Genomic DNA, 13,413 nt, shown 5'->3' with positions numbered 1-13,413 from the left:
AGAAACGATGCATACACGATATGAACAGTAAGTATGGGTTTTGGATGCAGGACGGGATAGAGAAGGAATGAATTCGCCGCTACCTCAACGAGCAAATGAGACAGGACGGATAGCCAGCGTGCTTCGGGGTTAGCCAAGCGTTTTGATCGCTGCATGTTTCGCCAATTACACTCAACGTCGCTCCACCGAGGAGGGAAGACGGGGGGGGGGGGGTCGAGCGAAAATACCGGGCATTGCTTTGAGATTACGTCCATCGGTCGAATCGTAACTAGAGCAACGAGGCATGGAGAGAAACTATAATCTAAAGAGTGTGCGAGGCCATTAACCTCATGGAAAAACATGCATTCTCACCACCGATTGGACCCAACCCAACGATGTGATCGTAGGTACTGAATAGGAAACCAACGCATCATCGGGAACCGGACGTTATTAGAAATGAAATCATAGTTTATGGAATTCCAAAAACACTTTGGTCAGCTGATGCATCACTCATAATTTCTCTGAACTCACCGATATTGAGTGCTGGGCAAACTAGGGCCTAGGAGTATTTGAAATACAATATACCGCTACAAATTTATTTGAAATTCAAAATATAAAATACCTTAGACGAGGGTATTTGAAAAAAAAAACTCTACAAAATAGTATTTTAAACGCCTTTAAAGTACATAATACCTTTGCATGGAAACATAGGGATCTTAAAAATTAAATGTAACCTGCCCTGGCACGTTATGGATAGTTGCAAACATGATGAAAACGATTCTATGGAAAAAAAAATGATCTCTGAAGCAAAATGTTACAGACGTGTTATCAGAGCCACTTCAAAAGTATTTTTAAAATTTATTTTTTTATTATATAATGGGAAACTATCAAAGTCTGTATTCGAAATACAAGATACGTTCAGGTCGCGTATTTGAAATTCAAAATACAAATTACAAATGCATTTCAAATATGTATTTTGAAGTACTTGTATTTGAAATAATGCCCTTCCGATGTTAAATCGACATATTTCAAGGAAAAATATGCTAGTAATAAATTCAACACATGCTCCGAAGTGGATAATTTATGTAGGATGAATAAGTAATTATCCCGCATTTTCGCATTCATCGAGCCCTATCCATTAGTATCATCCTTTTTTTAGCATAGGAATAAAAAGAATTATTTATAATACTAATTCCCTAATAAAAAGTTTTCTCTTTTGGAAAAATGGACCGAAGCAATCTATGGTTATTCACTGCGGCTTCTATATCATTTAAATACTACTTAGTATTTTTGTGTGTTAGATAACCAGTGATCACCTTCCATCTGCCTCGCATTCTGATTATTGCACTGTGTTCCATTAATGAGTGCTTTCACAAATGGCCAGATGAATAAACAGAGACGGTAGCTTATCAAATTGGGTGCGGAAAAAAGAACGATAAAACCTCTATAATCTTCGATCAATAATAACTTTCATCAGAAGGGACTAATTTTATATTACGTCATAATTTTAGTTACCACCTCACCACTTAAGTAAAAAAGGTTCCAAAGAACATGCAAACTGAGGAAGTCAGCAGAAGACAGATGACACCAGCTAATACCGATAGTGAGATTATGACATTATGAGACGATTGCACACTAAACAGCATGCAAATGGTTTAATTATAAAATTTGGCGAAAAATTACGAAAGCCATTATGTACTTCATTATGTCATGCCTGTAATTGTTTCCTTGAAAATTGAATTTACATCAAATAAAAATGAGACGCTTTCCTGATCTTTTCGTGCAGTCTTGAACCTCAATGTGCGCTACGAATCAACTCAAGGACAGACGACATGTTTTCCTTTAGAGGGACATTTTTTGCCCTTCCTTTGAGGGAAATGGAGTCGAACTGGAGCGAATTCCAGGTGAAAACTTGTGAAAGTTTTTTTCACAGAGAAACAACTGGTTACGCGACATTAGCCAACAATGCAATGGCTTCTCTTATGATCATTCCCAACTTAACGCCTAATACAATCAAAGCAAAGTGTCTCTATATCCTATGCCTTCTTTCTCTCCGCCTCTTAAACACAAGTTAAAATATTAATTAGACAAGCGCTGGTAAACGAGGGGCAGGACGTTTCATTATGAAAAACGCAGAACTTACCATACGCCTTACTTTCAATGATGATATAATGAGAGGAGGTAGACGATCTAAACAATTAAAAGAAATGACAAGCATAAACCTCTATTTCATAATATTGAACGTGCAAGTGATTGCATTGGTAACAGCCAACCCCGGAGTTCATGCAGAAATAACTTGGGACTCGTCATCCAAGTTATTTGCCAGCTACCATTTGGGATGGAGAAATTTTAAGGATACAGAAACATTGGCGAGTCTTCCGTCATTCAACCTATAATTACTCCAGTTGATCACAGGGCCAAGGTAAAAAATAATTCGGGAACTGGGAGTTCGGCCGAGTAATAGCACTGAAAATCTATGATGCTGTGGTAGGGGAAAAACTTGTTGAAAACTCAGGTAGTTTTTTTTTCGTTTCTTGCCATGTTTTCTTGCAGTTTTTATCCACAAGAGTGTGTTACCACGAGGCTGCTGAACATTGTCCTTCACCTTCGCGTCAAAACAACGTACGTACATAACTGTATTAATTTATTGATGTATTAAAGCTTTAATATAAACGATACATCATGGAATATTCGAGCTAATTTTTTGAGTTTTTAACCAACATTACACAGCGTTTGTCAAAAAAATCTACCACGATGCGTTCAAATATAAATTTCTAATTTTCATAATATCGTATTTGCAATTACACTTTTTTAATAATATAAATATTAAGGTGCTGATATTACGCTCTGAGTGTACACATGTTACACGTAGTCAAAGTTTTAGTTACATCATGGGGAAACCTGAGGGACAGGTAACTTTTCACACTGGAGAGTCTTGTCAGAGCAGTAAAATTTAACAAATCCGTTCTCTATAAATAGAAAAGATTTATTATAAAATACAATCATCAAGGGTAGGAATTCATAGCTAATTTTATGAGGGCTTTTTTTTCTATCAACACAATTAATGCACGTTAGCATGCTGGTATAATGATATAATTTGGAGCAAAGGACTCCTAAAAAATATGCGCAAGTTAACTATTAAGATAATTACAATATTCAACAGTCATATGGAAAAATTACATCATAAAAGTTGATAGGGATTCATAAAAATATTCATTAATAAACAAACACCTGCGAATTGATCATATGTTTCATGCCTCAACCGTCTACTATCAATTCATGACAATATCGTAGTAAATTTATGAGCCTAAAAGGATTGCCTGGTCATAAATAATCAGTATTGGAACCACACATGTAATAAGATTTCGAGGAATCAACAAAATAGTTAATTATAACCATGCGAACTGTGGAATACCCATTGGGAACTACCTGCACAGAAATTCTTGGTTCCGTTCAAATAACCTTTATCTCGCGCTCCCCCTCACGAGGTCCCATGGTGTAATGGTTAGCACTCTGGACTCTGAATCCAGCGATCCGAGTTCAAATCTCGGTGGGACCTATTCTTTTTCCTAGGCTGAATATTTTCCTTTCGTAATCTAATTTTCACAATATACCTTGAAATTTTCCATGACCACGCTAAACAAATTTTACTTCTCAAAAACAGCGCCAGAGTTATGCACTCGCAACGAAAAAGTATGAAGCCCTCGGTTCCAATTTTGGCCTTAAGTTTTTGCTATTTCCTGTAGTCTTTAGTAAAAGTTCTAAAAACTACAAAATTTTGTCTGTTTTTAACACCTATAGATTACTAACAGAATAACCTACAGAATTTATACAGAGGTACAGTTCCTTTCATGCGTCAAGTATAAATAAATTAGTCATGACAGTAACCGATAACCAAGCATCTACTATAAAATCATCCAACTAATCTCCCAGAAAAAGTTGGTATTCATTAAGCGTAAGGTAAGCATTAATGATTACAATAACTTGAGGGAGGGTATTTTTTGATTCAACGATTTGCATTAAAATTCACGAATAAAAATATGGGAACACATATAAAAATATGCGCAATATAGTTCCTGTACTACAAAAGTAATTTGGTTCTGATAACAAACTAGTTCAGCGAAAAGGAGGTTACCGATGGAACAGGTTCGCAGGCATAAAATCTAGCAACTGAATTATTACACTTGTTCAAATATGAACTGTCTTTCGGCATAGCAATTAAATCATAAAAAAACGCTTAGTTCTGTTAAAACTGTTAAACCGAAATTTCAATAACAAACATTTATATCACACGGTCCCATGGTGTAATGGTTAGCACTCTGGACTTTGAATCCAGCGATCCGAGTTCAGATCACGGTGGAACCTATTCTTTTTCCTGCGCTATCTCGTAGTAATATATTGCATTCAAATACACTCCACAATCTAGAAGTCAGTTCCTAGACTAGAAAAAGATGGAATACTTCCGAGCACTATTGAAGCATCGCGTCTACCATTTTCCACCGTAGGAGGGAACCACAGTAGACCCTCATTTAGCGATATTAATCCATTCCGTCGTATATTGTTGTTTTGAATTAAAGGATTCAGCAGGCGCAGAATTGAATTGTGGCATCCTTTCCTCGCTTTTGCCTAAGACACCTCTAAACTAAAGTGATCTGCAGATTAGACACTTGTTTTACGATATTAATCCGTAATAAATTTTGCTAAGCCAAAGAAAACTGTTTCTGTAAACAAATAAGACGCAGAATTATACAACTGATGACATATTGTGGTAGCGAAAAAAATCGGACGAAAGATGAAATTTAAAAAAAGGTCCTAAAACCCAATTCAAATTCTGTGCCAATATTAAGCTGTTAAGAAAACCACAAAAATTGAAATATCCTCATATGAGGGCGTGTAAGGAAAATATTTATTGCATTGTGGATAGATTTAAATATTAGAAATGCAACGAAGGAGTCAAGTAAGTCTTGAAATAGAAGAAATAAATTCAATACGATCGGAAATCTGTTTTGGACGCCCAGCGTATGTCGCAGAGAACAAAGAAAACCGTCCCACGAATTCGTTTGATTTTCACCATCAACGACACCACAATTTCCTGGTTCTCACCGAACTCCCTCCCTTACATTTTTTTTACGTCGGAGCGCAGTAATCCCAGTTAACCCATCCAAATGCACTCAGCAGTCTGCATGTCAGTCCCTGGACCAGAAGAAGACGGAATACCCCCTACGCACCCTCCAAGCTTCGTGTCTCTATTTCCCCGCAAGGAAGGTACCGCACGGGTTTCATCCCTTTGACCTCAAAAGAGGAGCCCTCTCTCAGAGAGCAGACTCCAAAGAGATAAAGGCAACGCCTGTTCCTGTCACGGTGCGCGCCGGAAAGAGATGTGGAGGAGAATGTAGGAATAGGATATAATGTCAGGAAGGTGGATCTGTAAATACGAGAGGCGTGAGGAGGAGATGAATAGGAGAAGGATATGCGAGGAAAGAGAAGGCGTGAAGAGATGGTGAGAATCAAAGACAAGACGCAGGAGAGAGGACTGGCACCTTTGTGCGCTTTTGGCACCCACAGCCCACCCCTTCTCCATAGGAGCGACGCGTGGACGCTGACAGCAGCTGAGAACTCAAGGGTGGAATCATTCAAAATGTGGTGCTACCGAAGAATGATGAAGATAAAATGGATCGTCCGTGTAAGAAGCGAGGAAGTGCTGAGAAGAGTGGGAGAAAAGAGAAGTCTCCTGAAGACCTAAAGAAGTCTCCACCAGCAGAAGACGGAATAACTTAGTTGGCCACATTATGAGACAAGATGGCCTGATGAAAACAATCGTAGAAGAACAGGTGGAAGGAGAGAAGGGCAAGGTACGGCCCCGAATGGGTTACATAGGATGGGTTATAAAGGGTGTTAAAGAGAAGAAGTAAGTCGCCATGAAAAAGCTAGCGGATAGGAGAGAGAAATGGTGAGGTGTGTAAAACCAGTCTTAAGGCTGTTAAACACGGAGCATGGAATTGCGCACGTTAGATCTGCATTAATTTCTAAAATGGCGTGGAATTGCGCGAATGCATGAACAAAATTAGAACAGGGGTTATTTTGCCGTCTCACATCTACGCATTCTCGCATGTGTTCTAGCAATTCACCGTTTTACAAGACGCAATTTTGATTGCGCCTTCACACGTACGTCGGATTGCGCAATTCCGTGTACCGTGTAAAATGGCCTTTAGGATTGTTGACTAATGACGATGATGAGCCCACTCCTAAACTTAAGTCAACATATAACAGCATTTCTGCTTTATTTCTATACATATGGCGGCAAGATAGGCCTTAAATGCGCTCTCTTCTCATCACAGGTGGTGATGTAAGTGTTGGAAGGCGAGAAGAGCAGGGATTAAGGGAAGAATGTGCGGTAGAAGGGCGAACGAGGGAAGCCGATGCGAGATCAAAGGAGATCCCACACATGGCCAAAGGAGGAGAACACTAGAAGAACAAGTCAAGGATAAAGGGGGCGAACCAATGAAATGGCTTCATTTCGCTCGAGACCCCTCCTCGCGAGGTGACTTTTGTTTAACTTTTCCCTCCCGCTGCGCTGGTAGGAAGATCCATAAAGTTGGTACCCTTTGAGCACCTCCCACCATCTTCCCACACTCTCTGCTCACACACCAATTTAAATTTAAATTGCCATCTTCCCTACATGAAAAATACTCTTCCTGGAATTACTGTAATATGCAAATCGCTTACGCGAGCAAATTTTACCTCGTTCTTTTTTCGTACATATCCTCGTAAACCATTATGCATTTCTGACTTTCCAACGTATAAACTTTAAATATCAGTTGATGAATTCATCAAATGACAAAATATTATGAAATCTGTAAAAAAAATTAATCTTTCATAACCGATGTGAAATCGCTATTGCTCTCAATTGAGTATTTACCTAAGTTTCTGTATCACAATCAACACACTACACACACAACACAAACAAATGCGCACAAAAATTATTGTACAGAAAAATGGCTGGTTGTAGTGAACTGGTTCACTGGTGCGGCGCGCCAAATAATGTGAGTCTCATCTTTATTTATGTTAGTCTACATTAAATTCTACAATGAAGACAGCTGTGTGTAGGTAATAGGTTTAAATATTACTTTCAATATTATTTCTATACATCCTATAACAATAAATTTTTAATCATTTTATGCTCCTATTGCATGCTACCAGCATCTCACAGATAATTTCGTATTATGGGTTCGAATCTCTATCGAATTGATTGATTATTTCGTCGCAATATATCAAAAATTGGCGTGAATACCATCGCAAAGCGACGAATTTATGCGTGGCATGGCATTGTGTTAAGCAAAATATGAGCGGCTGTTGTTAAAAAAATTAAAGAGCACCGAATTCGCGAGCGTATGCATCCGAGAGTTACTACGATGAAAAAAACGGTGGGGGAAATGAGGACAAGGTTATTCTCTAAAAATAAAATGAATTCTCAACGTGACAAACTGAGCGCAAGGAGATGAGCAAGTGCATGGCACCTGGCGTTACATACTTCCCAAGAGCGAATAAAAAAAATCACGATATTTTCCAAAACACGAAAACTTACGTCAGAATTCAAGAGAGACATTTCACTCGTCACAAATAATAAACGCAGGAGAGACATTTAAAGAACTACTGCGGTTATTTTTGAGCAGACATTCTGAGTCTGGGAAACATCAAATTGAAACCAAAATAATTTCAAGAGGAATTCAAATGTAGGTCGCTATTTAAAAGTTAAAATTATTGTACGTACTTCAATCTCATTTACACAATCCATGTCAACACTAGGAAATGCCGGCCTCGGTGGCGGCGGGTTTAAGTCCTCGCCTGCCAACAGGAGGTAGTGGGTTCGGGACCCACTTGGGTGAGTTACCCCTATTCAGGGCATGGCACGTTAAACTGCAAATATGTTAATAACCCCGATGTAAAAGGCCGTATAAAGCTGTTCTCGGTGGTATTGAAAGGAATATATCGTAAATAATGATGATGATTGAAATAAAAATACCTAATGCTGATAATTGCTTATTCTAATTTACCAAAGCTGATAGGATCTATATTCTAATTTAAGTATACCGGGACTAGCCACGGTGATAACTTTTACGGGAGTCACCCGCAATGCACAATTGTGCGAAAAATCCACAGAGAAAAAATCATTCGCCCGTCAAAAATCAAAAACCATTCATTGGCGAATGATTTTTTCTCTGTGGATTTTTCGCACATCTATATTCTATTTGAATATTTGTATACTTTAAGATCTCAGCGGTCTGAAAAAACTAAAATCAAATATATTGATTGAAACAAAGTAATAATTTTGCTATGGATGCAAACGACCACTACGATAGCTTATAAATGGTTTCCTAAACATCACCACGTTTTCAAATGAAGAAAACCCGTCGTTCGCTAATGTCTATTTATGTAGAAAATTGCGCAATGTCTGATAAAATCAATTTTAATAACTTCAACCACATCGTGTCAAAAATCAGGCATGAAATAATACATAAATTGGTTAAACTGAGAATAAATGCACGGAAACGTTTTGAGGACCATGCAGGGACGACTAACATAAGTCTAACTTCGAGGAGATGCCAACAGGCATTGTCTCATTTAATCAATTTTTAAATTTTTTCTACCACATAGTTTCACAAATGAGGCATGAAATAATAAATAAAGTGGTAAAACTGAGAATATTGTTTATGAAAATGGGCGCAGAAAAATACACGGAAACCTTTTGAAGACCATGCATGGACGGCTCACATAAGTCTCAGGACGAGAAGATGACGAGAGGCAATGTCTCATTTAATCATTTTTCATAATATCTACCACATCGTTTCACAACTCAGACATGAAATAATAAAGTGATTGGTTAAAATGGGGATATCGTTCATGAAAATGAACACGAGACGCAAAAAAATACAGGGAAAGCTTTTCGACTAACTTAAGTCTAACTTCGAGGAGATGACAACAGCAATGTCTAATTTAATCAATTTTTAAATTTTTTCTACCACATAGTCTCACAAATAACCAGCAGCAGGCATGAAACAGTAAATGAATCGATTAAACTGAGAATATTGTTTATGAAAATGGGGGCAGAAAAATTCACGGAAATCCTTTGAAGACCATGCATGGACGACTCACATAAGTCTGAGGACGAGAAGAGGACGAGCGGCAATGTCTCATTTAATCAATTTTCATAATATCTACCGCATCGTTTCACAACTCAGGCTTGAAATAATAAGGTGATTGGTTAAAATGGGGATATCGTTCATGAAAATGAACACGAGACGCAAAAAAATACAGGGAAAGCTTTTCGACTAACTTAAGTCTAACTTCGAGGAGATGACAACAGCAATGTCTAATTTAATCAATTTTAAATTATTTCTACCACATAGTCTCACAAATAACCAGCAGCAGGCATGAAACAGTAAATGAATTGATTAAACTGAGAATATTGTTTATGAAAATGGGGGGTAGAAAAATGCACGGAAACCCTTTGAAGACCATGCATGGAAGACTCACATAAGTCTGAGGACGAGAAGAGGACGAGAGGCAATGTCTCATTTAATCAATTTTCATAATATCTACCGCATCGTTTCACAACTCAGGCTTGAAATAATAAAGTGATTGGTTAAAATGGGGATACCGTTCATGAAAATGAACAAGAGACGCAAAAAATACACCTTTTTGAGGACCATGCAAGGACGACTCACATAATTCTCACGACGAGGCGAGAGGATAATTCGGCGGATATTTTCGTCCCTTGGTGGTTCAAGACCTCTTCCGTGATAAAAGGAGGCGAAGAGAAGAAGTGAGAAGAACACAGGAGGGAGTATGTGGGTTGGGCAGGGATATTATGACGGGACTCCTTTTTAGTCTCGCGCAGTGAGTTAAAGTTCTTCCACGGTCCCCTTAATCACCGCCTGCGACGTCTGAGATCCAAGAGTTTCTGAGGAAGGGGTTGGGAGGAAAAAAGCAATGCTGCCACGGAAGAGACGAGAAAAAACAGAGCGAAATGGAGGTGCATGAAGGGGATGAGAGATGCTTGTGTGTTTTGTCTACACCGCACGGCTGGGGAGAGGAATCCAAAAGAAGAGGTAACAACGCCCGAAAAGATAAGGAGGAAGAGGGGTATTCCGAATGATACTGTAAAATACTCTATACATGCTCGGGTACCTATTTCCCCGGGTATTTTACATGATCTTCTTCTGAAATGGGATAGGGTGGTTTCCTATTTCTTTTTTATTGCCTAAATCGAAAAATTATTACTCCTGGAGTACGTATTTCTCGCTTTTGGATTTTTAAATGACAATATCTATTTTTCGCGATCAAATGAAAAGTGGAAATTTTCGAGCGCGCGAAAACGCGACGGATAAGTATGAATGCTGGGAAAAGCCCGTGTAACGTCATTCTGGTCCCTGCTGCCGCTGTGTGAGGCCACCGTGGTGCGAGGCTATGAGCGCCGCTACGCTGCTAGCAGGTAGCTGAGTACCCTGCTAGAAGCTAGCGCTTGGCTTAAATAAGGATTATTAATGCCCTATCAAATGAAGGAAACTTTCCGACCATAGGCAATTTTAATAAGTGATTATTAACAGATGTTTTCCTGAGCTCTATGCCTCATGCATGCATTGGTAATCTCAGACGATGTAAAACTCCTGACTACTCGTATAGCATCTAGGTTCCTGTGACGTCACGTGGAGTGGCATCGCATGGGCGCCAATCTGACCTTTTTCAAATGAGGTTAAAATTGACCATTAACATTCGTCTAAACTGGGATTTCTAAAACCAAATAATTTGTACGTTATGAATACACTAATGGTGGGTAACGAATCGCAATCATTGCCTTTCGTTTTCTTTGATGAAGGAAACTACCCTATTGTCCAACAAAGCAAATACCCACGCTTAAAAAAATTGAATTCCCTAAATGGATTATCCTCAAAAATATGCTAAATTGAATGCAATAAGCAGATACTTTGTTTAGATCCATTATAAGGAACGAAGTGATAGTACTTTACACTTTTCCACATAAAAATTTCTATCGCCTGAGTCAACATGTTTCACTCCACTTCAGCATTATCAAGACTAGCGAAAAAGTTAACCATGCCAAAATAAATAGTCTAGTACGAATTTCCACACTCACAAAAAAATAAATGAGAAGAAGGGGGTGAAAGGTGGGGTAGAAGGAGGAAATTATCCTATTCATTGGTTTTTAAGGGTTAGGAAGTGACATTGCCCACCATTAAAAACCTGGGAATAGTTTAATTATCACTTTCCACCCCCACCTGCTCATTTATTTTTTTAGTGAGTGTGCAAATTAGTACTAGACTATTTATTTTGGCATGGTTAACTTTTTCGCTAGTCTTGATAATGCTGCAATGGAGTGAAACATGTTGACTAAGGTGAAATAAATGTTTATGTCGAAAAGAGCAAAGTAATAACACTTCATATCTCAAAAATATGGGGTATAGTTTTTAAATAATACGTAAAGTTAGTTAAAACAATGCGTGTAGTGAGTGGAGTTTTCTGAGGTAATTCAAGGATAATTCAAGAATGACGTTTTTAATTGTAAAAGAAAGTAGGATACAAGCCCTTTTGAAGATAATCTATGGCTTATTTTTAATCCTCTTACGTTCACTTCATCATCTAGTCAATGAAACATTGACCTTAGGTTTTAATATCATTTAATCAAGAAATTAGCCTCATTTCAGGTCACTGTATGAACCATAGTATCTGTTAATCAATAATTAAACCTGAACAAATGCGCGACGGTGTTCACTCATACGAACAATTATGTACTTCTTAAGACGATTTGCATTAACTATCCATAGGAAATTTTTAAAAAATACTACAAGCATATGGTAAATACTAGGTACAAAGGTAGATAGCAACACAAACAACAATTAGATATATGACTAATATAACATATAATAAAACTTCTAATACATAATTTCTTTTCAAAACTCAGAACCTGGAATTAAAAAAAAAATACAGCTTACTTCCTTTTTTTCCTCCCATAATAATGAAACTTATTGAATGTATTGCAGCCTCATGTTAGCGAAGGCAAACAAGAATAACAATTAGAATAGGTTTGAGTGGAAAAGAAAGACAAGGAAGGCGAGGAAAAGAACAGAACGAAATGGAGGCGCATATATGAAGGGTCGGAGAAGTGTGTTTGCTCGTCGACTCCACACCAAAGGGAAGAAGAGAATCCCGAAAGAAAAAGGGGACGGACGCAAGACGCCCCCAAATACAAGGAAGGGGAGTGGTCTTCCCAAGAAGGGGCTCGTAACACCCCCTACCAAGAGTGGCGTCGAGTCACTTCGAACTTTTTTGAGTGAACACACACACGACGAAAAGAAATGAAGGAAAACAAGACCCGCCGTTCAAAATAGGACCGCGGCCAAAAATAATGTCAAAAGTATAGAGAAAAAATCTTTATACTGGCGCATCTATACGGGTAGACGTTGTAAGGGTGGAGCTGGAAATGAGTGACAGATGACGGGGTGCAGTCCGCATTTTATGGTGATGGAAACGTGTTCAGGACGGGAACACTACTGGCATTTCATAGGCGGTAACTTCAAAACAGTTTTCCCAAAACAAAACATCGGAGCTAAGACATGCTGGGTTTTAAGATGAACCATTATCTTGTCAAGCATACCTATGATGTTAAGATAACAAAAATGGACAATAAAAATTGTCGGCAGGTTTTAAACACCATGTGGGCTTATTTTTTGCTGTTTCATAAAGATCATACAACTTCCCTTATACCTTGAGCTGTTGCCTTCAAAAGAAATTAAACATAATGATGCCGTTTGCTTAATACACTTCCATCTTTCTACTACTTCCTCGACATGCCGTATTCTGTACCCTCACCGTCCTAGTATTTTCATCCGTTTTTAACGTGATTCCCATTGACGTGAAGTATTTTATTTCCTTCCTCATTATTTAAGCATTTTCAAAACGATTACTCTGTCCTTTCAACTACCTCAAGCCTTCAAACCTCGACGATTAACGCTGCGTAAATTGAAGTTAATCACATGTTAGCTGGGCTCAACGCTAATATTTTAAAACTTTTCTAAAGCCTGCAAGCAAAACGCGTTAACTAAGCAGACATTTTGAGACAATTTACAATGCTAGTTGAAGTTACACTTACAAGGAAGAGAGCGAACTCAGAATCAATGCCGACAGATGTAGTATAGTTAAAAATTGACCTAATTATTAATATATATTTGTGATAATTAGGTTTTAACAAATGTTTAAATAATCAGGATCAATTTCTTGTATTCATCGAGCATTTGGGTATGTTGATGTAGCGAGGCTACTCTCTCGTAATTAGCGCAAAAGAGTTAATGTTTACGTAATTTTATAAATATATACTTGGATAAGGCACACCTATCCTTACATATTAGGCCAGCAACACTA

General features: G+C 38.1%; 1 protein-coding gene and 1 non-coding gene across 2 annotated transcripts in view; one reads left to right on the top strand and one right to left on the bottom strand.

Moving 5' to 3' along the window:
- The window catches only part of LOC124156025 (actin cytoskeleton-regulatory complex protein pan1-like), a 450,499-nt gene that overhangs the window by 331,776 nt on the left and 105,310 nt on the right, over positions 1-13,413 (bottom strand). The gene's annotated exons all lie outside the window — the stretch shown is intronic.
- Positions 3,467-3,538, top strand: Trnaq-cug. The gene has a single exon. It is a non-coding gene; the product is annotated as a tRNA-Gln (tRNA).

The sequence above is a fragment of the Ischnura elegans genome, chromosome 3 (assembly GCF_921293095.1).
Source record: "Ischnura elegans chromosome 3, ioIscEleg1.1, whole genome shotgun sequence".
NCBI classification, from domain to species: Eukaryota; Metazoa; Arthropoda; class Insecta; order Odonata; family Coenagrionidae; genus Ischnura; species Ischnura elegans.
Note: the sequence above shows the minus strand (reverse complement) of the source record. Positions and strands in the feature narration are given on the sequence as shown.